Below are 20,729 nucleotides of genomic sequence, written 5' to 3' on the forward strand. Positions count from 1 at the left end.
TTGAAGTTTTGAAGTCTTGAAGTTTTGAAGTTTTGAATTCTCAAAGTCTTAAAGTTTTGAAGTCTTGAAGTTTTGAAATCTTAAAGTTTCAAAGTTTCAAAGTTTTAAAGTTTTGAAGTCTTGAAGTTTCAAAGTTTTAAAGTTTTAAAGTTTTGAAGTCTTGAAGTTTTGAAGTCTTGAAGTTTTGAAGTCTTGAAGTTTTGATGTCTTGAAGTTTTGAAGTCTTAAAGTTTTGAAGTCTTGAAGTTTTGAAGTCTTGAAGTTTTGAAGTCTTACAGTTTTAAAGTTTTGAAGTTTTGAAGTCTTGAAGTTTTGAAGTCTTACAGTTTTAAAGTTTTGAAGTTTTGAAGTCTTGAAGTTTTGAAGTCTTGAAGTTTTGAAGTCTTACAGTTTTAAAGTTTTGAAGTCTTGAAGTTTTGAAGTCTTAAAGTTTTGAAGTTTTGAAGTTTTGAAGTCTTAAAGTTTTGAAGTCTTAAAGTCTTAAAGTTTTAAAGTTTTAAAGTTTTGAAGTTTTGAAGTTTTGAAGTCTTAAAGTTTTAAAGTTTTAAAGTTTTGAATTTTTTTAATTCTCAAAGTTTTGAAGTTTTGAAGTCTTAAAGTTTTGAAGTCTTGAAGTTTTGAAGTCTTAAAGTTTCAAAGTTTCAAAGTTTTAAAGTTTTAAAGTTTTGAAGTCTTGAAGTTTTGAAGTCTTGAAGTTTTGATGTCTTGAAGTTTTGAAGTCTTAAAGTTTTGAAGTCTTGAAGTTTTGAAGTCTTGAAGTTTTGAAGTCTTACAGTTTTAAAGTTTTGAAGTTTTGAAGTCTTGAAGTTTTGAAGTCTTACAGTTTTAAAGTTTTGAAGTTTTGAAGTCTTGAAGTTTTGAAGTCTTGAAGTTTTGAAGTCTTACAGTTTTAAAGTTTTGAAGTCTTGAAGTTTTGAAGTCTTAAAGTTTTGAAGTTTTGAAGTTTTGAAGTCTTAAAGTTTTGAAGTTTTGAAGTCTTAAAGTTTTAAAGTTTTAAAGTTTTGAATTTTTTTAATTCTCAAAGTTTTGAAGTTTTGAAGTCTTAAACTTTTGAAGTCTTGAAGTTTTGAAGTCTTAAAGTTTTGAAGTTTTGAAGTTTTGAATTCTCAAAGTCTTAAAGTTTTGAAATCTTAAAGTTTTAAAGTCTTAAAGTTTTGAAGTCTTGAAGTTTTGAAATCTTAAAGTTTTGAAGTTTCAAAGTTTTAAAGTTTTGAAGTCTTAAAGTCTTAAAGTTTTAAAGTTTTAAAGTTTTGAAGTTTTGAAGTCTTAAAGTTTTAAAGTTTTAAAGTTTTGAATTTTTTTAATTCTCAAAGTTTTGAAGTTTTGAAGTCTTAAAGTTTTGAAGTCTTGAAGTTTTGAAGTCTTACAGTTTTAAAGTTTTGAAGTTTTGAAGTCTTGAAGTTTTGAAGTCTTACAGTTTTAAAGTTTTGAAGTTTTGAAGTCTTAAAGTTTTTAAGTCTTACAGTTTTAAAGTTTTGAAGTCTTGAAGTTTTGAAGTCTTAAAGTTTTGAAATCTTAAAGTTTTAAAGTCTTAAAGTTTTGAAGTCTTGAAGTTTTGAAATCTTAAAGTTTTGAAGTTTTGAAGTTTTGAAGTTTTGAAGTTTTAAAGTTTTGAAGTCTTAAAGTTTTGAAGTCTTAAAGTCTTAAAGTTTTAAAGTTTTAAAGTTTTGAAGTTTTGAAGTCTTAAAGTTTTGAAGTCTTAAAGTTTTAAAGTTTTGAAGTTTTGAAGTCTTAAAGTTTTAAAGTTTTAAAGTTTTGAATTTTTTTAATTCTCAAAGTTTTGAAGTTTTGAAGTCTTAAAGTTTTGAAGTCTTGAAGTTTTGAAGTCTTACAGTTTTAAAGTTTTGAAGTTTTGAAGTCTTGAAGTGTTGAAGTCTTACAGTTTTAAAGTTTTGAAGTTTTGAAGTCTTAAAGTTTTTAAGTCTTACAGTTTTAAAGTTTTGAAGTCTTGAAGTTTTGAAGTCTTAAAGTTTTGAAATCTTAAAGTTTTAAAGTCTTAAAGTTTTGAAGTCTTGAAGTTTTGAAATCTTAAAGTTTTGAAGTTTTGAAGTTTTGAAGTTTTGAAGTTTTAAAGTTTTGAAGTCTTAAAGTCTTAAAGTCTTAAAGTTTTAAAGTTTTAAAGTTTTGAAGTTTTGAAGTCTTAAAGTTTTGAAGTCTTAAAGTCTTAAAGTCTTAAAGTTTTAAAGTTTTAAAGTTTTGAAGTTTTGAAGTCTTAAAGTTTTGAAGTCTTAAAGTTACGAAGTCTTAAAGTTTTAAAGTTTTGAAGTTTTGAAGTTTTGAGGTTTTGAAGTCTTAAAGTTTTAAAGTCTTACATTTTTGAAGTTTTGAATTGTCAAAGTTTTGAAGTTTTGAAGTTTTGAAGTTTTGAAGTCTTAAAGTTTTGAAGTCGTGAAGTTTTGAAGTCTTAAAGTTACGAAGTCTTAAAGTTTTAAAGTTTCAAAGTTTCAAAGTTTCAAAGTTTTAAAGTTTTGAAGTCTTAAAGTTTCAAAGTTTCAAAGTTTTGAAGTTTTAAAGTTTTGAAGTCTTGAAGTTTTTTTTTTTGAAGTCGTGAAGTTTTGAAGTCTTACAGTTTTGAAGTCTTGAAGTTTTGAAGTCTTAAATTTACGAAGTCTTAAAGTTTTAAAGTTTCAAAGTTTCAAAGTTTTAAAGTTTTGAAGTCTTAAAGTTTTGAAGTCTTGAAGTTTTGAAGTCTTAAAGTTTTGAAGTTTCAAAGTTTTAAAGTTTTGAAGTCTTAAAGTTTTAAAGTTTTAAAGTTTTGAAGTCTTAAAGTTTTAAAGTTTTGAAGTTTTGAAGTCTTAAAGTTTTGAAGTTTTGAAATCTTAAAGTTTTGAAGTCTTACAGTTTTGAAGTTTTGAAGTCTTAAAGTTTTGAAGTCTTACAGTTTTGAAGTCTTGAAGTTTTGAAATCTTAAAGTTTTGAAGTCTTTAAGTTTTGAAGTCTTGAAGTTTTAAAGTTTTGAAGTCTTAAAGTCTTACAGTTTTAAAGTTTTGAAGCCTTGAAGTTTTGAAATCTTAAAGTTACGAAGTCTTAAAGTTTTGAAGTTTTGAAGTTTTGAAGTTTTAAAGTTTTGAAGTCTTAAAGTTTTGACGTTTTGAAGTTTCAAAGTTTTAAAGTTTTGAAGTCTTAAAGTTTTGAAGTCTTAAAGTTACGAGGTCTTAAAGTTTTAAAGTTTTAAAGTTTTGAAGTTTTGAAGTCTTAAAGTTTTGAAGTCTTACAGTTTTGAAGTTTTGAAGTCTTAAAGTTTTGAAGTCTTACAGTTTTGAAGTCTTGAAGTTTTGAAGTCTTGAATTTTTAAAGTTTTGAAGTCTTAAAGTCTTACAGTTTTGAATTTTTTTAATTCTCAAAGTTTTGAAGTTTTGAAGTCTTAAAGTTTTGAAGTTTTGAAATCTTAAAGTTTTGACGTTTTGAAGTTTCAAAGTTTTAAAGTTTTGAAGTCTTAAAGTTTTGAAGTCTTAAAGTTACGAGGTCTTAAAGTTTTAAAGTTTTAAAGTTTTGAAGTCTTAAAGTTTTGAAGTCTTACAGTTTTGAAGTTTTGAAGTCTTAAAGTTTTGAAGTCTTACAGTTTTGAAGTCTTGAAGTTTTGAAATCTTAAAGTTACGAAGTCTTAAAGTTTTGAAGTTTTGAAGTCTTAAAGTTTTAAAGTTTTAAAGTTTTGAAGTTTTGAAGTCTTAAAGTTTTCAAGATTTCAAGTTTTGATTCTTCAAGTTTTCAAGTTTTGAATTCGTTAAGTTTTAATGTTTTAAAGTTTTTATTAAAGTTTTGAAGTTTTGAAGTTGTAAAGATTTCAAGTTTTGAATTCTTAAAGTTTTGAAGTGTTTAAATTCTTAAAGTTTCAAAGTTTTAAATGTTTGGAGTTGTAAAGTTTTGAAGTTTTGAAGTTTTAAAGATTTCAAATTTTTAAGTTTTGAAGTTTTGAAGTTGTAAAGATTTCAAGTTTTCAAGTTTTGAATTCTTAAAGTTTTCAAGTTTTGAATTCTTCAAGTTTTAAAGTTTTAAAGTTGTAAACATTTCATGATTTAATGTTTTTAATTCTTAAAGTTTTCAAGTTTTTAATTCTTAAAGTTTTGAAATTTTATTAAAGATGGAAGTATAAAGATTTCAAGATTTGAATTCTTAAAGTTTAAAGTTTTAAAGTTCTGAATTCGTTAAGTTTTAATGTTTTAAAGTTTTTATTAAAGTTTTAAAGTTGTAAAGATTTCAAGATTTCAAGTTTTGAATTTTTGAATTCTTAAAGTTTTGAATTCTTAAAGTTTTGAAGTTTTGAATTCTTAAAGTTTTGAATTCTTAAAGTTTTGAAGTTTTGAAATCTTAAAGTTTTGACGTTTTGAAGTTTCAAAGTTTTAAAGTTTTGAAGTCTTAAAGTTTTGAAGTCTTAAAGTTACGAGGTCTTAAAGTTTTAAAGTTTTGAAGTTTTGAAGTTTTGAAGTTTTGAAGTTTTGAAGTCTTAAAGTTTTGAAGTCTTACAGTTTTGAAGTTTTGAAGTCTTAAAGTTTTGAAGTCTTACAGTTTTGAAGTCTTGAAGTTTTGAAATCTTAAAGTTACGAAGTCTTAAAGTTTTGAAGTTTTGAAGTCTTAAAGTTTTAAAGTTTTAAAGTTTTGAAGTTTTGAAGTCTTAAAGTTTTGAAGTCTTGAAGTTTTGAAGTTTTGAAGTTTTGAAGTCTTACAGTTTTGAAGTCTTAAAGTTTTGAAGTTTTGAAGTTTCAAAGTTTTAAAGTTTTGAAGTCTTAAAGTTTTAAAGTTTTGAAGTTTTGAAGTCTTAAAGTTTTGAAGTCTTGAAGTTTTGAAGTCTTGAAGTTTTGAAGTCTTGAAGTTTTAAAGTTTTGAAGTCTTAAAGTCTTACAGTTTTGAATTTTTTTAATTCTCAAAGTTTTGAAGTTTTGAAGTCTTAAAGTTTTGAAGTTTTGAAATCTTAAAGTTTTGAAGTCTTAAAGTTACGAGGTCTTAAAGTTTTAAAGTTTTAAAGTTTTGAAGTTTTGAAGTTTTGAAGTTTTGAAGTCTTAAAGTTTTGAAGTCTTACAGTTTTGAAGTTTTGAAGTCTTAAAGTTTTGAAGTCTTACAGTTTTGAAGTCTTGAAGTTTTGAAATCTTAAAGTTACGAAGTCTTAAAGTTTTGAAGTTTTAAAGTTTTAAAGTTTTGAAGTTTTGAAGTCTTAAAGTTTTAAAGTTTTGAAGTTTTGAAGTCTTAAAGTTTTGAAGTCTTGAAGTTTTAAAGTTTTGAAGTCTTAAAGTCTTACAGTTTTAAAGTTTTGAAGCCTTGAAGTTTTGAAATCTTAAAGTTACGAAGTCTTAAAGTTTTGAAGTTTTGAAGTCTTACAGTTTTGAAGTCTTAAAGTTTTGAAGTTTTGAAGTTTCAAAGTTTTAAAGTTTTGAAGTCTTAAAGTTTTAAAGTTTTAAAGTTTTGAAGTTTCAAAGTTTTAAAGTTTTGAAGTCTTAAAGTTTTAAAGTTTTGAAGTTTTGAAGTCTTAAAGTTTTGAAGTCTTGAAGTTTTGAAATCTTAAAGTTACGAAGTCTTAAAGTTTTGAAGTTTTGAAGTCTTACAGTTTTGAAGTCTTAAAGTTTTGAAGTTTTGAAGTTTCAAAGTTTTAAAGTTTTGAAGTCTTAAAGTTTTAAAGTTTTAAAGTTTTGAAGTTTCAAAGTTTTAAAGTTTTAAAGTTTTAAAGTTTTGAAGTCTTAAAGTTTTGAAGTCTTAAAGTTACGAAGTCTTAAAGTTTTAAAGTTTTGAAGTTTTGAAGTTTTGAAGCCTTAAAGTTTTAAAGTCTTAAAGTTTTGAATTTTTTTAATTCTCAAAGTTTTGAAGTTTTGAAGTCTTAAAGTTTTGAAGTTTTGAAATCTTAAAGTTTTGACGTTTTGAAGTTTCAAAGTTTTGAAGTTTTAAAGTTTTGAAGTTTTGAAGTCTTAAAGTTTTGAAGTTTTGAAGTCTTACAGTTTTGAAGTCTTGAAGTTTTGAAATGTTAAAGTTACGAAGTCTTAAAGTTTTGAAGTTTTGAAGTCTTAAAGTTTTAAAGTTTTAAAGTTTTGAAGTTTTGAAGTCTTAAAGTTTTGAAGTTTTGAAGTCTTAAAGTTTTGAAGTCTTGAAGTTTTAAAGTTTTGAAGTCTTAAAGTCTTACAGTTTTTAATTTTTTTAATTCTCAAAGTTTTGAAGTTTTGAAGTCTTAAAGTTTTGAAGTTTTGAAATCTTAAAGTTTTGACGTTTTGAAGTTTCAAAGTTTTAAAGTTTTGAAGTCTTAAAGTTTTGAAGTCTTAAAGTTACGAGGTCTTAAAGTTTTAAAGTTTTAAAGTTTTGAAGTCTTAAAGTTTTGAAGTCTTACAGTTTTGAAGTTTTGAAGTCTTAAAGTTTTGAAGTCTTACAGTTTTGAAGTCTTGAAGTTTTGAAATCTTAAAGTTACGAAGTCTTAAAGTTTTGAAGTTTTGAAGTCTTAAAGTTTTAAAGTTTTAAAGTTTTGAAGTTTTGAAGTCTTAAAGTTTTAAAGTTTTAAAGTTTTAAAGTTTTGAAGTTTTGAAGTCTTAAAGTTTTGAAGTCTTACAGTTTTGAAGTCTTGAAGTTTTGAAATCTTAAAGTTACGAAGTCTTAAAGTTTTGAAGTTTTGAAGTCTTAAAGTTTTAAAGTTTTAAAGTTTTGAAGTTTTGAAGTCTTAAAGTTTTCAAGATTTCAAGTTTTGATTCTTCAAGTTTTCAAGTTTTGAATTCGTTAAGTTTTAATGTTTTAAAGTTTTTATTAAAGTTTTGAAGTTTTGAAGTTGTAAAGATTTCAAGTTTTGAATTCTTAAAGTTTTGAAGTGTTTAAATTCTTAAAGTTTCAAAGTTTTAAATGTTTGGAGTTGTAAAGTTTTGAAGTTTTGAAGTTTTAAAGATTTCAAATTTTTAAGTTTTGAAGTTTTGAAGTTGTAAAGATTTCAAGTTTTCAAGTTTTGAATTCTTAAAGTTTTCAAGTTTTGAATTCTTCAAGTTTTAAAGTTTTAAAGTTGTAAACATTTCATGATTTAATGTTTTTAATTCTTAAAGTTTTCAAGTTTTTAATTCTTAAAGTTTTGAATTCTTAAAGTTTTGAAGTTTTGAAATCTTAAAGTTTTGACGTTTTGAAGTTTCAAAGTTTTAAAGTTTTGAAGTCTTAAAGTTTTGAAGTCTTAAAGTTACGAGGTCTTAAAGTTTTAAAGTTTCGAAGTTTTGAAGTTTTGAAGTTTTGAAGTCTTAAAGTTTTGAAGTCTTACAGTTTTGAAGTTTTGAAGTCTTGAAGTTTTAAAGTTTTGAAGTCTTAAAGTCTTACAGTTTTAAAGTTACGAAGTCTTAAAGTTTTGAAGTTTTGAAGTCTTACAGTTTTGAAGTCTTAAAGTTTTGAAGTTTTGAAGTCTTACAGTTTTGAAGTCTTAAAGTTTTGAAGTTTTGAAGTTTCAAAGTTTTAAAGTTTTAAAGTTTTGAAGTTTTGAAGTCTTAAAGTTTTAAAGTTTTGAAGTTTTGAAGTCTTAAAGTTTTGAAGTCTTGAAGTTTTAAAGTTTTGAAGCCTTGAAGTTTTGAAATCTTAAAGTTACGAAGTCTTAAAGTTTTGAAGTTTTGAAGTCTTACAGTTTTGAAGTCTTAAAGTTTTGAAGTTTTGAAGTTTCAAAGTTTTAAAGTTTTGAAGTCTTAAAGTTTTAAAGTTTTAAAGTTTTGAAGTTTTGAAGTTTTAAAGTTTTGAAGTCTTAAAGTTTTAAAGTTTTGAAGTTTTGAAGTCTTAAAGTTTTGAAGTCTTAAAGTTACGAAGTCTTAAAGTTTTAAAGTTTTGAAGTTTTGAAGTTTTGAAGCCTTAAAGTTTTAAAGTCTTAAAGTTTTGAATTTTTTTAATTCTCAAAGTTTTGAAGTTTTGAAGTCTTAAAGTTTTGAAGTTTTGAAATCTTAAAGTTTTGACGTTTTGAAGTTTCAAAGTTTTAAAGTTTTGAAGTCTTAAAGTTTTGAAGTCTTAAAGTTACGAGGTCTTAAAGTTTTAAAGTTTTGAAGTTTTGAAGTTTTGAAGTCTTAAAGTTTTGAAGTCTTACAGTTTTGAAGTTTTGAAGTCTTAAAGTTTTGAAGTCTTACAGTTTTGAAGTCTTGAAGTTTTGAAATCTTAAAGTTACGAAGTCTTAAAGTTTTGAAGTTTTGAAGTTTTGAAGTCTTAAAGTTTTGAAGTTTTGAAGTTTCAAAGTTTTAAAGTTTTGAAGTCTTAAAGTTTTAAAGTTTTAAAGTTTTAAAGTTTTGAAGTTTTGAAGTCTTAAAGTTTTAAAGTTTTGAAGTTTTGAAGTCTTAAAGTTTTGAAGTTTTGAAGTCTTGAAGTCTTGAAGTTTTGAAGTTTTGAAGTCTTGAAGTTTTGAAGTCTTGAAGTTTTAAAGTTTTGAAGTCTTAAAGTCTTACAGTTTTTAATTTTTTTAATTCTCAAAGTTTTGAAGTCTTAAAGTTTTGAAGTTTTGAAATCTTAAAGTTTTGACGTTTTGAAGTTTCAAAGTTTTAAAGTTTTGAAGTCTTAAAGTTTTGAAGTCTTAAAGTTACGAGGTCTTAAAGTTTTAAAGTTTTAAAGTTTTGAAGTTTTGAAGTCTTAAAGTCTTAAAGTTTTGAAGTCTTACAGTTTTGAAGTTTTGAAGTCTTAAAGTTTTGAAGTCTTACAGTTTTGAAGTCTTGAAGTTTTGAAATCTTAAAGTTACGAAGTCTTAAAGTTTTGAAGTTTTGAAGTCTTAAAGTTTTAAAGTTTTAAAGTTTTGAAGTTTTGAAGTCTTAAAGTTTTAAAGTTTTGAAGTTTTGAAGTCTTAAAGTTTTCAAGATTTCAAGTTTTGATTCTTCAAGTTTTCAAGTTTTGAATTCGTTAAGTTTTAATGTTTTAAAGTTTTTATTAAAGTTTTGAAGTTTTGAAGTTGTAAAGATTTCAAGTTTTGAATTCTTAAAGTTTTGAAGTGTTTAAATTCTTAAAGTTTCAAAGTTTTAAATGTTTGGAGTTGTAAAGTTTTGAAGTTTTGAAGTTTTAAAGATTTCAAATTTTTAAGTTTTGAAGTTTTGAAGTTGTAAAGATTTCAAGTTTTGAATTCTTAAAGTTTTCAAGTTTTGAATTCTTAAAGTTTTCAAGTTTTGAATTCTTCAAGTTTTAAAGTTTTAAAGTTGTAAACATTTCATGATTTAATGTTTTTAATTCTTAAAGTTTTCAAGTTTTTAATTCTTAAAGTTTTGAAATTTTATTAAAGATGGAAGTATAAAGATTTCAAGATTTGAATTCTTAAAGTTTAAAGTTTTAAAGTTCTGAATTCGTTAAGTTTTAATGTTTTAAAGTTTTTATTAAAGTTTTAAAGTTGTAAAGATTTCAAGATTTAAAGTTTTGAATTCTTGAATTCTTAAAGTTTTGAATTCTTAAAGTTTTGAAGTTTTGAATTCTTAAAGTTTTGAATTCTTAAAGTTTTGAAGTTTTGAAATCTTAAAGTTTTGACGTTTTGAAGTTTCAAAGTTTTAAAGTTTTGAAGTCTTAAAGTTTTGAAGTCTTAAAGTTACGAGGTCTTAAAGTTTTAAAGTTTTGAAGTTTTGAAGTTTTGAAGTTTTGAAGTCTTAAAGTTTTGAAGTCTTACAGTTTTGAAGTCTTGAAGTTTTGAAATCTTAAAGTTACGAAGTCTTAAAGTTTTGAAGTTTTGAAGTCTTAAAGTTTTAAAGTTTTAAAGTTTTGAAGTTTTGAAGTCTTACAGTTTTAAAGTTTTGAAGCCTTGAAGTTTTGAAATCTTAAAGTTACGAAGTCTTAAAGTTTTGAAGTTTTGAAGTCTTACAGTTTTGAAGTCTTAAAGTTTTGAAGTCTTAAAGTTTTGAAGTTTTGAAGTCTTACAGTTTTGAAGTCTTAAAGTTTTGAAGTTTTGAAGTTTTGAAGTTTTGAAGTTTCAAAGTTTTAAAGTTTTGAAGTCTTAAAGTTTTAAAGTTTTAAAGTTTTGAAGTTTTGAAGTCTTAAAGTTTTAAAGTTTTGAAGTTTTGAAGTCTTAAAGTTTTGAAGTTTTGAAGTCTTGAAGTTTTGAAGTTTTGAAGTCTTGAAGTTTTGAAGTCTTGAAGTTTTAAAGTTTTGAAGTCTTAAAGTCTTACAGTTTTTAATTTTTTTAATTCTCAAAGTTTTGAAGTTTTGAAGTCTTAAAGTTTTGAAGTTTTGAAATCTTAAAGTTTTGACGTTTTGAAGTTTTGAAATCTTAAAGTTTTGACGTTTTGAAGTTTCAAAGTTTTAAAGTTTTGAAGTCTTAAAGTTTTGAAGTCTTAAAGTTACGAGGTCTTAAAGTTTTAAAGTTTTAAAGTTTTGAAGTTTTGAAGTCTTAAAGTCTTAAAGTTTTGAAGTCTTACAGTTTTGAAGTTTTGAAGTCTTAAAGTTTTGAAGTCTTACAGTTTTGAAGTCTTGAAGTTTTGAAATCTTAAAGTTACGAAGTCTTAAAGTTTTGAAGTTTTGAAGTCTTAAAGTTTTAAAGTTTTAAAGTTTTGAAGTTTTGAAGTCTTAAAGTTTTCAAGATTTCAAGTTTTGATTCTTCAAGTTTTCAAGTTTTGAATTCGTTAAGTTTTAATGTTTTAAAGTTTTTATTAAAGTTTTGAAGTTTTGAAGTTGTAAAGATTTCAAGTTTTGAATTCTTAAAGTTTTGAAGTGTTTAAATTCTTAAAGTTTCAAAGTTTTAAATGTTTGGAGTTGTAAAGTTTTGAAGTTTTGAAGTTTTAAAGATTTCAAATTTTTAAGTTTTGAAGTTTTGAAGTTGTAAAGATTTCAAGTTTTCAAGTTTTGAATTCTTAAAGTTTTCAAGTTTTGAATTCTTCAAGTTTTAAAGTTTTAAAGTTGTAAACATTTCATGATTTAATGTTTTTAATTCTTAAAGTTTTCAAGTTTTTAATTCTTAAAGTTTTGAAATTTTATTAAAGATGGAAGTATAAAGATTTCAAGATTTGAATTCTTAAAGTTTAAAGTTTTAAAGTTCTGAATTCGTTAAGTTTTAATGTTTTAAAGTTTTTATTAAAGTTTTAAAGTTGTAAAGATTTCAAGATTTAAAGTTTTGAATTCTTGAATTCTTAAAGTTTTGAATTCTTAAAGTTTTGAAGTTTTGAAATCTTAAAGTTTTGACGTTTTGAAGTTTCAAAGTTTTAAAGTTTTGAAGTCTTAAAGTTTTGAAGTCTTAAAGTTACGAGGTCTTAAAGTTTTAAAGTTTTGAAGTTTTGAAGTTTTGAAGTTTTGAAGTCTTACAGTTTTGAAGTTTTGAAGTCTTAAAGTTTTGAAGTCTTACAGTTTTGAAGTCTTGAAGTTTTGAAATCTTAAAGTTACGAAGTCTTAAAGTTTTGAAGTTTTGAAGTCTTAAAGTTTTAAAGTTTTAAAGTTTTGAAGTTTTGAAGTCTTAAAGTTTTCAAGATTTCAAGTTTTGATTCTTCAAGTTTTCAAGTTTTGAATTCGTTAAGTTTTAATGTTTTAAAGTTTTTATTAAAGTTTTGAAGTTTTGAAGTTGTAAAGATTTCAAGTTTTGAATTCTTAAAGTTTTGAAGTGTTTAAATTCTTAAAGTTTCAAAGTTTTAAATGTTTGGAGTTGTAAAGTTTTGAAGTTTTGAAGTTTTAAAGATTTCAAATTTTTAAGTTTTGAAGTTTTGAAGTTGTAAAGATTTCAAGTTTTCAAGTTTTGAATTCTTAAAGTTTTCAAGTTTTGAATTCTTCAAGTTTTAAAGTTTTAAAGTTGTAAACATTTCATGATTTAATGTTTTTAATTCTTAAAGTTTTCAAGTTTTTAATTCTTAAAGTTTTGAAATTTTATTAAAGATGGAAGTATAAAGATTTCAAGATTTGAATTCTTAAAGTTTAAAGTTTTAAAGTTCTGAATTCGTTAAGTTTTAATGTTTTAAAGTTTTTATTAAAGTTTTAAAGTTGTAAAGATTTCAAGATTTAAAGTTTTGAATTCTTGAATTCTTAAAGTTTTGAATTCTTAAAGTTTTGAAGTTTTGAAATCTTAAAGTTTTGACGTTTTGAAGTTTCAAAGTTTTAAAGTTTTGAAGTCTTAAAGTTTTGAAGTCTTAAAGTTACGAGGTCTTAAAGTTTTAAAGTTTTGAAGTTTTGAAGTTTTGAAGTTTTGAAGTCTTACAGTTTTGAAGTTTTGAAGTCTTAAAGTTTTGAAGTCTTACAGTTTTGAAGTCTTGAAGTTTTGAAATCTTAAAGTTACGAAGTCTTAAAGTTTTGAAGTTTTGAAGTCTTAAAGTTTTAAAGTTTTAAAGTTTTGAAGTTTTAAAGTTTTGAAGTCTTGAAGTTTTAAAGTTTTGAAGTCTTAAAGTCTTACAGTTTTAAAGTTTTGAAGCCTTGAAGTTTTGAAATCTTAAAGTTACGAAGTCTTAAAGTTTTGAAGTTTTGAAGTCTTACAGTTTTGAAGTCTTAAAGTTTTGAAGTTTTGAAGTCTTACAGTTTTGAAGTCTTAAAGTTTTGAAGTTTTGAAGTTTCAAAGTTTTAAAGTTTTAAAGTTTTGAAGTTTTGAAGTCTTAAAGTTTTGAAGTCTTAAAGTTTTGAAGTCTTGAAGTTTTAAAGTTTTGAAGTCTTAAAGTCTTACAGTTTTAAAGTTTTGAAGCCTTGAAGTTTTGAAATCTTAAAGTTACGAAGTCTTAAAGTTTTGAAGTTTTGAAGTCTTACAGTTTTGAAGTCTTAAAGTTTTGAAGTTTTGAAGTCTTACAGTTTTGAAGTCTTAAAGTTTTGAAGTTTTGAAGTTTCAAAGTTTTAAAGTTTTGAAGTCTTAAAGTTTTAAAGTTTTAAAGTTTTGAAGTTTTGAAGTCTTAAAGTTTTGAAGTCTTGAAGTTTTGAAGTTTTGAAGTCTTGAAGTTTTGAAGTCTTGAATTTTTAAAGTTTTGAAGTCTTAAAGTCTTACAGTTTTGAATTTTTTTAATTCTCAAAGTTTTGAAGTTTTGAAGTCTTAAAGTTTTGAAGTTTTGAAATCTTAAAGTTTTGACGTTTTGAAGTTTCAAAGTTTTAAAGTTTTGAAGTCTTAAAGTTTTGAAGTCTTAAAGTTACGAGGTCTTAAAGTTTTAAAGTTTTAAAGTTTTGAAGTTTTGAAGTTTTGAAGTCTTAAAGTTTTGAAGTCTTACAGTTTTGAAGTTTTGAAGTCTTAAAGTTTTGAAGTCTTACAGTTTTGAAGTCTTGAAGTTTTGAAATCTTAAAGTTACGAAGTCTTAAAGTTTTGAAGTTTTGAAGTCTTAAAGTTTTAAAGTTTTAAAGTTTTGAAGTTTTGAAGTCTTAAAGTTTTAAAGTTTTGAAGTTTTGAAGTTTTGAAGTCTTAAAGTTTTGAAGTCTTGAAGTTTTAAAGTTTTGAAGTCTTAAAGTCTTACAGTTTTAAAGTTTTGAAGCCTTGAAGTTTTGAAATCTTAAAGTTACGAAGTCTTAAAGTTTTGAAGTTTTGAAGTCTTACAGTTTTGAAGTCTTAAAGTTTTGAAGTTTTGAAGTTTCAAAGTTTTAAAGTTTTGAAGTCTTAAAGTTTTAAAGTTTTAAAGTTTTGAAGTTTTGAAGTCTTAAAGTTTTAAAGTTTTGAAGTTTTGAAGTCTTGAAGTTTTGAAGTCTTGAAGTTTTGAAGTTTTGAAGTCTTGAAGTTTTGAAGTCTTGAAGTTTTAAAGTTTTGAAGTCTTAAAGTCTTACAGTTTTAAAGTTTTGAAGCCTTGAAGTTTTGAAGTCTTAAAGTTACGAGGTCTTAAAGTTTTAAAGTTTTGAAGTTTTGAAGTTTTGAAGTCTTAAAGTTTTAAAGTTTTGAAGTTTTGAAGTCTTAAAGTTTTCAAGATTTCAAGTTTTGATTCTTCAAGTTTTCAAGTTTTGAATTCGTTAAGTTTTAATGTTTTAAAGTTTTTATTAAAGTTTTGAAGTTTTGAAGTTGTAAAGATTTCAAGTTTTGAATTCTTAAAGTTTTGAAGTGTTTAAATTCTTAAAGTTTCAAAGTTTTAAATGTTTGGAGTTGTAAAGTTTTGAAGTTTTGAAGTTTTAAAGATTTCAAATTTTTAAGTTTTGAAGTTTTGAAGTTGTAAAGATTTCAAGTTTTCAAGTTTTGAATTCTTAAAGTTTTCAAGTTTTGAATTCTTAAAGTTTTCAAGTTTTGAATTCTTCAAGTTTTAAAGTTTTAAAGTTGTAAACATTTCATGATTTAATGTTTTTAATTCTTAAAGTTTTCAAGTTTTTAATTCTTAAAGTTTTGAAATTTTATTAAAGATGGAAGTATAAAGATTTCAAGATTTGAATTCTTAAAGTTTAAAGTTTTAAAGTTCTGAATTCGTTAAGTTTTAATGTTTTAAAGTTTTTATTAAAGTTTTAAAGTTGTAAAGATTTCAAGATTTCAAGTTTTGAATTTTTGAATTCTTAAAGTTTTGAATTCTTAAAGTTTTGAAGTTTTGAATTCTTAAAGTTTTGAATTCTTAAAGTTTTGAAGTTTTGAAATCTTAAAGTTTTGACGTTTTGAAGTTTCAAAGTTTTAAAGTTTTGAAGTCTTAAAGTTTTGAAGTCTTAAAGTTTTGAAGTCTTAAAGTTACGAGGTCTTAAAGTTTTAAAGTTTTGAAGTTTTGAAGTTTTGAAGTTTTGAAGTCTTAAAGTTTTGAAGTCTTACAGTTTTGAAGTTTTGAAGTCTTAAAGTTTTGAAGTCTTACAGTTTTGAAGTCTTGAAGTTTTGAAATCTTAAAGTTACGAAGTCTTAAAGTTTTGAAGTTTTGAAGTCTTAAAGTTTTAAAGTTTTAAAGTTTTGAAGTTTTGAAGTCTTAAAGTTTTGAAGTCTTGAAGTTTTGAAGTTTTGAAGTTTTGAAGTCTTACAGTTTTGAAGTCTTAAAGTTTTGAAGTTTTGAAGTTTCAAAGTTTTAAAGTTTTGAAGTCTTAAAGTTTTAAAGTTTTGAAGTTTTGAAGTCTTAAAGTTTTGAAGTCTTGAAGTTTTGAAGTCTTGAAGTTTTGAAGTCTTGAAGTTTTAAAGTTTTGAAGTCTTAAAGTCTTACAGTTTTGAATTTTTTTAATTCTCAAAGTTTTGAAGTTTTGAAGTCTTAAAGTTTTGAAGTTTTGAAATCTTAAAGTTTTGAAGTCTTAAAGTTACGAGGTCTTAAAGTTTTAAAGTTTTAAAGTTTTGAAGTTTTGAAGTTTTGAAGTTTTGAAGTCTTAAAGTTTTGAAGTCTTACAGTTTTGAAGTTTTGAAGTCTTAAAGTTTTGAAGTCTTACAGTTTTGAAGTCTTGAAGTTTTGAAATCTTAAAGTTACGAAGTCTTAAAGTTTTGAAGTTTTAAAGTTTTAAAGTTTTGAAGTTTTGAAGTCTTAAAGTTTTAAAGTTTTGAAGTTTTGAAGTCTTAAAGTTTTGAAGTCTTGAAGTTTTAAAGTTTTGAAGTCTTAAAGTCTTACAGTTTTAAAGTTTTGAAGCCTTGAAGTTTTGAAATCTTAAAGTTACGAAGTCTTAAAGTTTTGAAGTTTTGAAGTCTTACAGTTTTGAAGTCTTAAAGTTTTGAAGTTTTGAAGTTTCAAAGTTTTAAAGTTTTGAAGTCTTAAAGTTTTAAAGTTTTAAAGTTTTGAAGTTTCAAAGTTTTAAAGTTTTGAAGTCTTAAAGTTTTAAAGTTTTGAAGTTTTGAAGTCTTAAAGTTTTGAAGTCTTGAAGTTTTGAAATCTTAAAGTTACGAAGTCTTAAAGTTTTGAAGTTTTGAAGTCTTACAGTTTTGAAGTCTTAAAGTTTTGAAGTTTTGAAGTTTCAAAGTTTTAAAGTTTTGAAGTCTTAAAGTTTTAAAGTTTTAAAGTTTTGAAGTTTCAAAGTTTTAAAGTTTTAAAGTTTTAAAGTTTTGAAGTCTTAAAGTTTTGAAATCTTAAAGTTACGAAGTCTTAAAGTTTTGAAGTTTTGAAGCCTTAAAGTTTTAAAGTCTTAAAGTTTTGAATTTTTTTAATTCTCAAAGTTTTGAAGTTTTGAAGTCTTAAAGTTTTGAAGTTTTGAAATCTTAAAGTTTTGACGTTTTGAAGTTTCAAAGTTTTGAAGTTTTAAAGTTTTGAAGTTTTGAAGTCTTAAAGTTTTGAAGTTTTGAAGTCTTACAGTTTTGAAGTCTTGAAGTTTTGAAATGTTAAAGTTACGAAGTCTTAAAGTTTTGAAGTTTTGAAGTCTTAAAGTTTTAAAGTTTTAAAGTTTTGAAGTTTTGAAGTCTTAAAGTTTTGAAGTTTTGAAGTCTTAAAGTTTTGAAGTCTTGAAGTTTTAAAGTTTTGAAGTCTTAAAGTCTTACAGTTTTAAAGTTTTGAAGCCTTGAAGTTTTGAAATCTTAAAGTTACGAAGTCTTAAAGTTTTGAAGTTTTGAAGTTTTGAAGTCTTAAAGTTTTGAAGTTTTGAAGTTTCAAAGTTTTAAAGTTTTGAAGTCTTAAAGTTTTAAAGTTTTAAAGTTTTGAAGTTTTGAAGTCTTAAAGTTTTAAAGTTTTGAAGTTTTGAAGTCTTAAAGTTTTGAAGTTTTGAAGTCTTGAAGTTTTGAAGTTTTGAAGTCTTGAAGTTTTGAAGTCTTGAAGTTTTAAAGTTTTGAAGTCTTAAAGTCTTACAGTTTTTAATTTTTTTAATTCTCAAAGTTTTGAAGTTTTGAAGTCTTAAAGTTTTGAAGTTTTGAAATCTTAAAGTTTTGACGTTTTGAAGTTTCAAAGTTTTAAAGTTTTGAAGTCTTAAAGTTTTGAAGTCTTAAAGTTACGAGGTCTTAAAGTTTTAAAGTTTTAAAGTTTTGAAGTCTTAAAGTTTTGAAGTCTTACAGTTTTGAAGTTTTGAAGTCTTAAAGTTTTGAAGTCTTACAGTTTTGAAGTCTTGAAGTTTTGAAATCTTAAAGTTACGAAGTCTTAAAGTTTTGAAGTTTTGAAGTCTTAAAGTTTTAAAGTTTTAAAGTTTTGAAGTTTTGAAGTCTTAAAGTTTTAAAGTTTTAAAGTTTTAAAGTTTTGAAGTTTTGAAGTCTTAAAGTTTTAAAGTTTTGAAGTTTTGAAGTCTTAAAGTTTTCAAGATTTCAAGTTTTGATTCTTCAAGTTTTCAAGTTTTGAATTCGTTAAGTTTTAATGTTTTAAAGTTTTTATTAAAGTTTTGAAGTTTTGAAGTTGTAAAGATTTCAAGTTTTGAATTCTTAAAGTTTTGAAGTGTTTAAATTCTTAAAGTTTCAAAGTTTTAAATGTTTGGAGTTGTAAAGTTTTGAAGTTTTGAAGTTTTAAAGATTTCAAATTTTTAAGTTTTGAAGTTTTGAAGTTGTAAAGATTTCAAGTTTTCAAGTTTTGAATTCTTAAAGTTTTCAAGTTTTGAATTCTTCAAGTTTTAAAGTTTTAAAGTTGTAAACATTTCATGATTTAATGTTTTTAATTCTTAAAGTTTTCAAGTTTTTAATTCTTAAAGTTTTGAATTCTTAAAGTTTTGAAGTTTTGAAATCTTAAAGTTTTGACGTTTTGAAGTTTCAAAGTTTTAAAGTTTTGAAGTCTTAAAGTTTTGAAGTCTTAAAGTTACGAGGTCTTAAAGTTTTAAAGTTTCGAAGTTTTGAAGTTTTGAAGTTTTGAAGTCTTAAAGTTTTGAAGTCTTACAGTTTTGAAGTTTTGAAGTCTTGAAGTTTTAAAGTTTTGAAGTCTTAAAGTCTTACAGTTTTAAAGTTACGAAGTCTTAAAGTTTTGAAGTTTTGAAGTCTTACAGTTTTGAAGTCTTAAAGTTTTGAAGTTTTGAAGTCTTACAGTTTTGAAGTCTTAAAGTTTTGAAGTTTTGAAGTTTCAAAGTTTTAAAGTTTTAAAGTTTTGAAGTTTTGAAGTCTTAAAGTTTTAAAGTTTTGAAGTTTTGAAGTCTTAAAGTTTTGAAGTCTTGAAGTTTTAAAGTTTTGAAGCCTTGAAGTTTTGAAATCTTAAAGTTACGAAGTCTTAAAGTTTTGAAGTTTTGAAGTCTTACAGTTTTGAAGTCTTAAAGTTTTGAAGTTTTGAAGTTTCAAAGTTTTAAAGTTTTGAAGTCTTAAAGTTTTAAAGTTTTAAAGTTTTGAAGTTTTGAAGTTTTAAAGTTTTGAAGTCTTAAAGTTTTAAAGTTTTGAAGTTTTGAAGTCTTAAAGTTTTGAAGTCTTAAAGTTACGAAGTCTTAAAGTTTTAAAGTTTTGAAGTTTTGAAGTTTTGAAGCCTTAAAGTTTTAAAGTCTTAAAGTTTTGAATTTTTTTAATTCTCAAAGTTTTGAAGTTTTGAAGTCTTAAAGTTTTGAAGTTTTGAAATCTTAAAGTTTTGACGTTTTGAAGTTTCAAAGTTTTAAAGTTTTGAAGTCTTAAAGTTTTGAAGTCTTAAAGTTACGAGGTCTTAAAGTTTTAAAGTTTTGAAGTTTTGAAGTTTTGAAGTCTTAAAGTTTTGAAGTCTTACAGTTTTGAAGTTTTGAAGTCTTAAAGTTTTGAAGTCTTACAGTTTTGAAGTCTTGAAGTTTTGAAATCTTAAAGTTACGAAGTCTTAAAGTTTTGAAGTTTTGAAGTTTTGAAGTCTTAAAGTTTTGAAGTTTTGAAGTTTCAAAGTTTTAAAGTTTTGAAGTCTTAAAGTTTTAAAGTTTTAAAGTTTTAAAGTTTTGAAGTTTTGAAGTCTTAAAGTTTTAAAGTTTTGAAGTTTTGAAGTCTTAAAGTTTTGAAGTTTTGAAGTCTTGAAGTCTTGAAGTTTTGAAGTTTTGAAGTCTTGAAGTTTTGAAGTCTTGAAGTTTTAAAGTTTTGAAGTCTTAAAGTCTTACAGTTTTTAATTTTTTTAATTCTCAAAGTTTTGAAGTCTTAAAGTTTTGAAGTTTTGAAATCTTAAAGTTTTGACGTTTTGAAGTTTCAAAGTTTTAAAGTTTTGAAGTCTTAAAGTTTTGAAGTCTTAAAGTTACGAGGTCTTAAAGTTTTAAAGTTTTAAAGTTTTGAAGTTTTGAAGTCTTAAAGTCTTAAAGTTTTGAAGTCTTACAGTTTTGAAGTTTTGAAGTCTTAAAGTTTTGAAGTCTTACAGTTTTGAAGTCTTGAAGTTTTGAAATCTTAAAGTTACGAAGTCTTAAAGTTTTGAAGTTTTGAAGTCTTAAAGTTTTAAAGTTTTAAAGTTTTGAAGTTTTGAAGTCTTAAAGTTTTAAAGTTTTGAAGTTTTGAAGTCTTAAAGTTTTCAAGATTTCAAGTTTTGATTCTTCAAGTTTTCAAGTTTTGAATTCGTTAAGTTTTAATGTTTTAAAGTTTTTATTAAAGTTTTGAAGTTTTGAAGTTGTAAAGATTTCAAGTTTTGAATTCTTAAAGTTTTGAAGTGTTTAAATTCTTAAAGTTTCAAAGTTTTAAATGTTTGGAGTTGTAAAGTTTTGAAGTTTTGAAGTTTTAAAGATTTCAAATTTTTAAGTTTTGAAGTTTTGAAGTTGTAAAGATTTCAAGTTTTCAAGTTTTGAATTCTTAAAGTTTTCAAGTTTTGAATTCTTCAAGTTTTAAAGTTTTAAAGTTGTAAACATTTCATGATTTAATGTTTTTAATTCTTAAAGTTTTCAAGTTTTTAATTCTTAAAGTTTTGAAATTTTATTAAAGATGGAAGTATAAAGATTTCAAGATTTGAATTCTTAAAGTTTAAAGTTTTAAAGTTCTGAATTCGTTAAGTTTTAATGTTTTAAAGTTTTTATTAAAGTTTTAAAGTTGTAAAGATTTCAAGATTTAAAGTTTTGAATTCTTGAATTCTTAAAGTTTTGAATTCTTAAAGTTTTGAAGTTTTGAATTCTTAAAGTTTTGAATTCTTAAAGTTTTGAAGTTTTGAAATCTTAAAGTTTTGACGTTTTGAAGTTTCAAAGTTTTAAAGTTTTGAAGTCTTAAAGTTTTGAAGTCTTAAAGTTACGAGGTCTTAAAGTTTTAAAGTTTTGAAGTTTTGAAGTTTTGAAGTTTTGAAGTCTTAAAGTTTTGAAGTCTTACAGTTTTGAAGTCTTGAAGTTTTGAAATCTTAAAGTTACGAAGTCTTAAAGTTTTGAAGTTTTGAAGTCTTAAAGTTTTAAAGTTTTAAAGTTTTGAAGTTTTGAAGTCTTACAGTTTTAAAGTTTTGAAGCCTTGAAGTTTTGAAATCTTAAAGTTACGAAGTCTTAAAGTTTTGAAGTTTTGAAGTCTTACAGTTTTGAAGTCTTAAAGTTTTGAAGTCTTAAAGTTTTGAAGTTTTGAAGTCTTACAGTTTTGAAGTCTTAAAGTTTTGAAGTTTTGAAGTTTTGAAGTTTTGAAGTTTCAAAGTTTTAAAGTTTTGAAGTCTTAAAGTTTTAAAGTTTTAAAGTTTTGAAGTTTTGAAGTCTTAAAGTTTTAAAGTTTTGAAGTTTTGAAGTCTTAAAGTTTTGAAGTTTTGAAGTCTTGAAGTTTTGAAGTTTTGAAGTCTTGAAGTTTTGAAGTCTTGAAGTTTTAAAGTTTTGAAGTCTTAAAGTCTTACAGTTTTTAATTTTTTTAATTCTCAAAGTTTTGAAGTTTTGAAGTCTTAAAGTTTTGAAGTTTTGAAATCTTAAAGTTTTGACGTTTTGAAGTTTTGAAATCTTAAAGTTTTGACGTTTTGAAGTTTCAAAGTTTTAAAGTTTTGAAGTCTTAAAGTTTTGAAGTCTTAAAGTTACGAGGTCTTAAAGTTTTAAAGTTTTAAAGTTTTGAAGTTTTGAAGTCTTAAAGTCTTAAAGTTTTGAAGTCTTACAGTTTTGAAGTTTTGAAGTCTTAAAGTTTTGAAGTCTTACAGTTTTGAAGTCTTGAAGTTTTGAAATCTTAAAGTTACGAAGTCTTAAAGTTTTGAAGTTTTGAAGTCTTAAAGTTTTAAAGTTTTAAAGTTTTGAAGTTTTGAAGTCTTAAAGTTTTAAAGTTTTGAAGTTTTGAAGTC

Source organism: Paralichthys olivaceus, chromosome 11 (assembly GCF_024713975.1).
Source record: "Paralichthys olivaceus isolate ysfri-2021 chromosome 11, ASM2471397v2, whole genome shotgun sequence".
NCBI classification, from domain to species: domain Eukaryota; kingdom Metazoa; phylum Chordata; class Actinopteri; order Pleuronectiformes; family Paralichthyidae; genus Paralichthys; species Paralichthys olivaceus.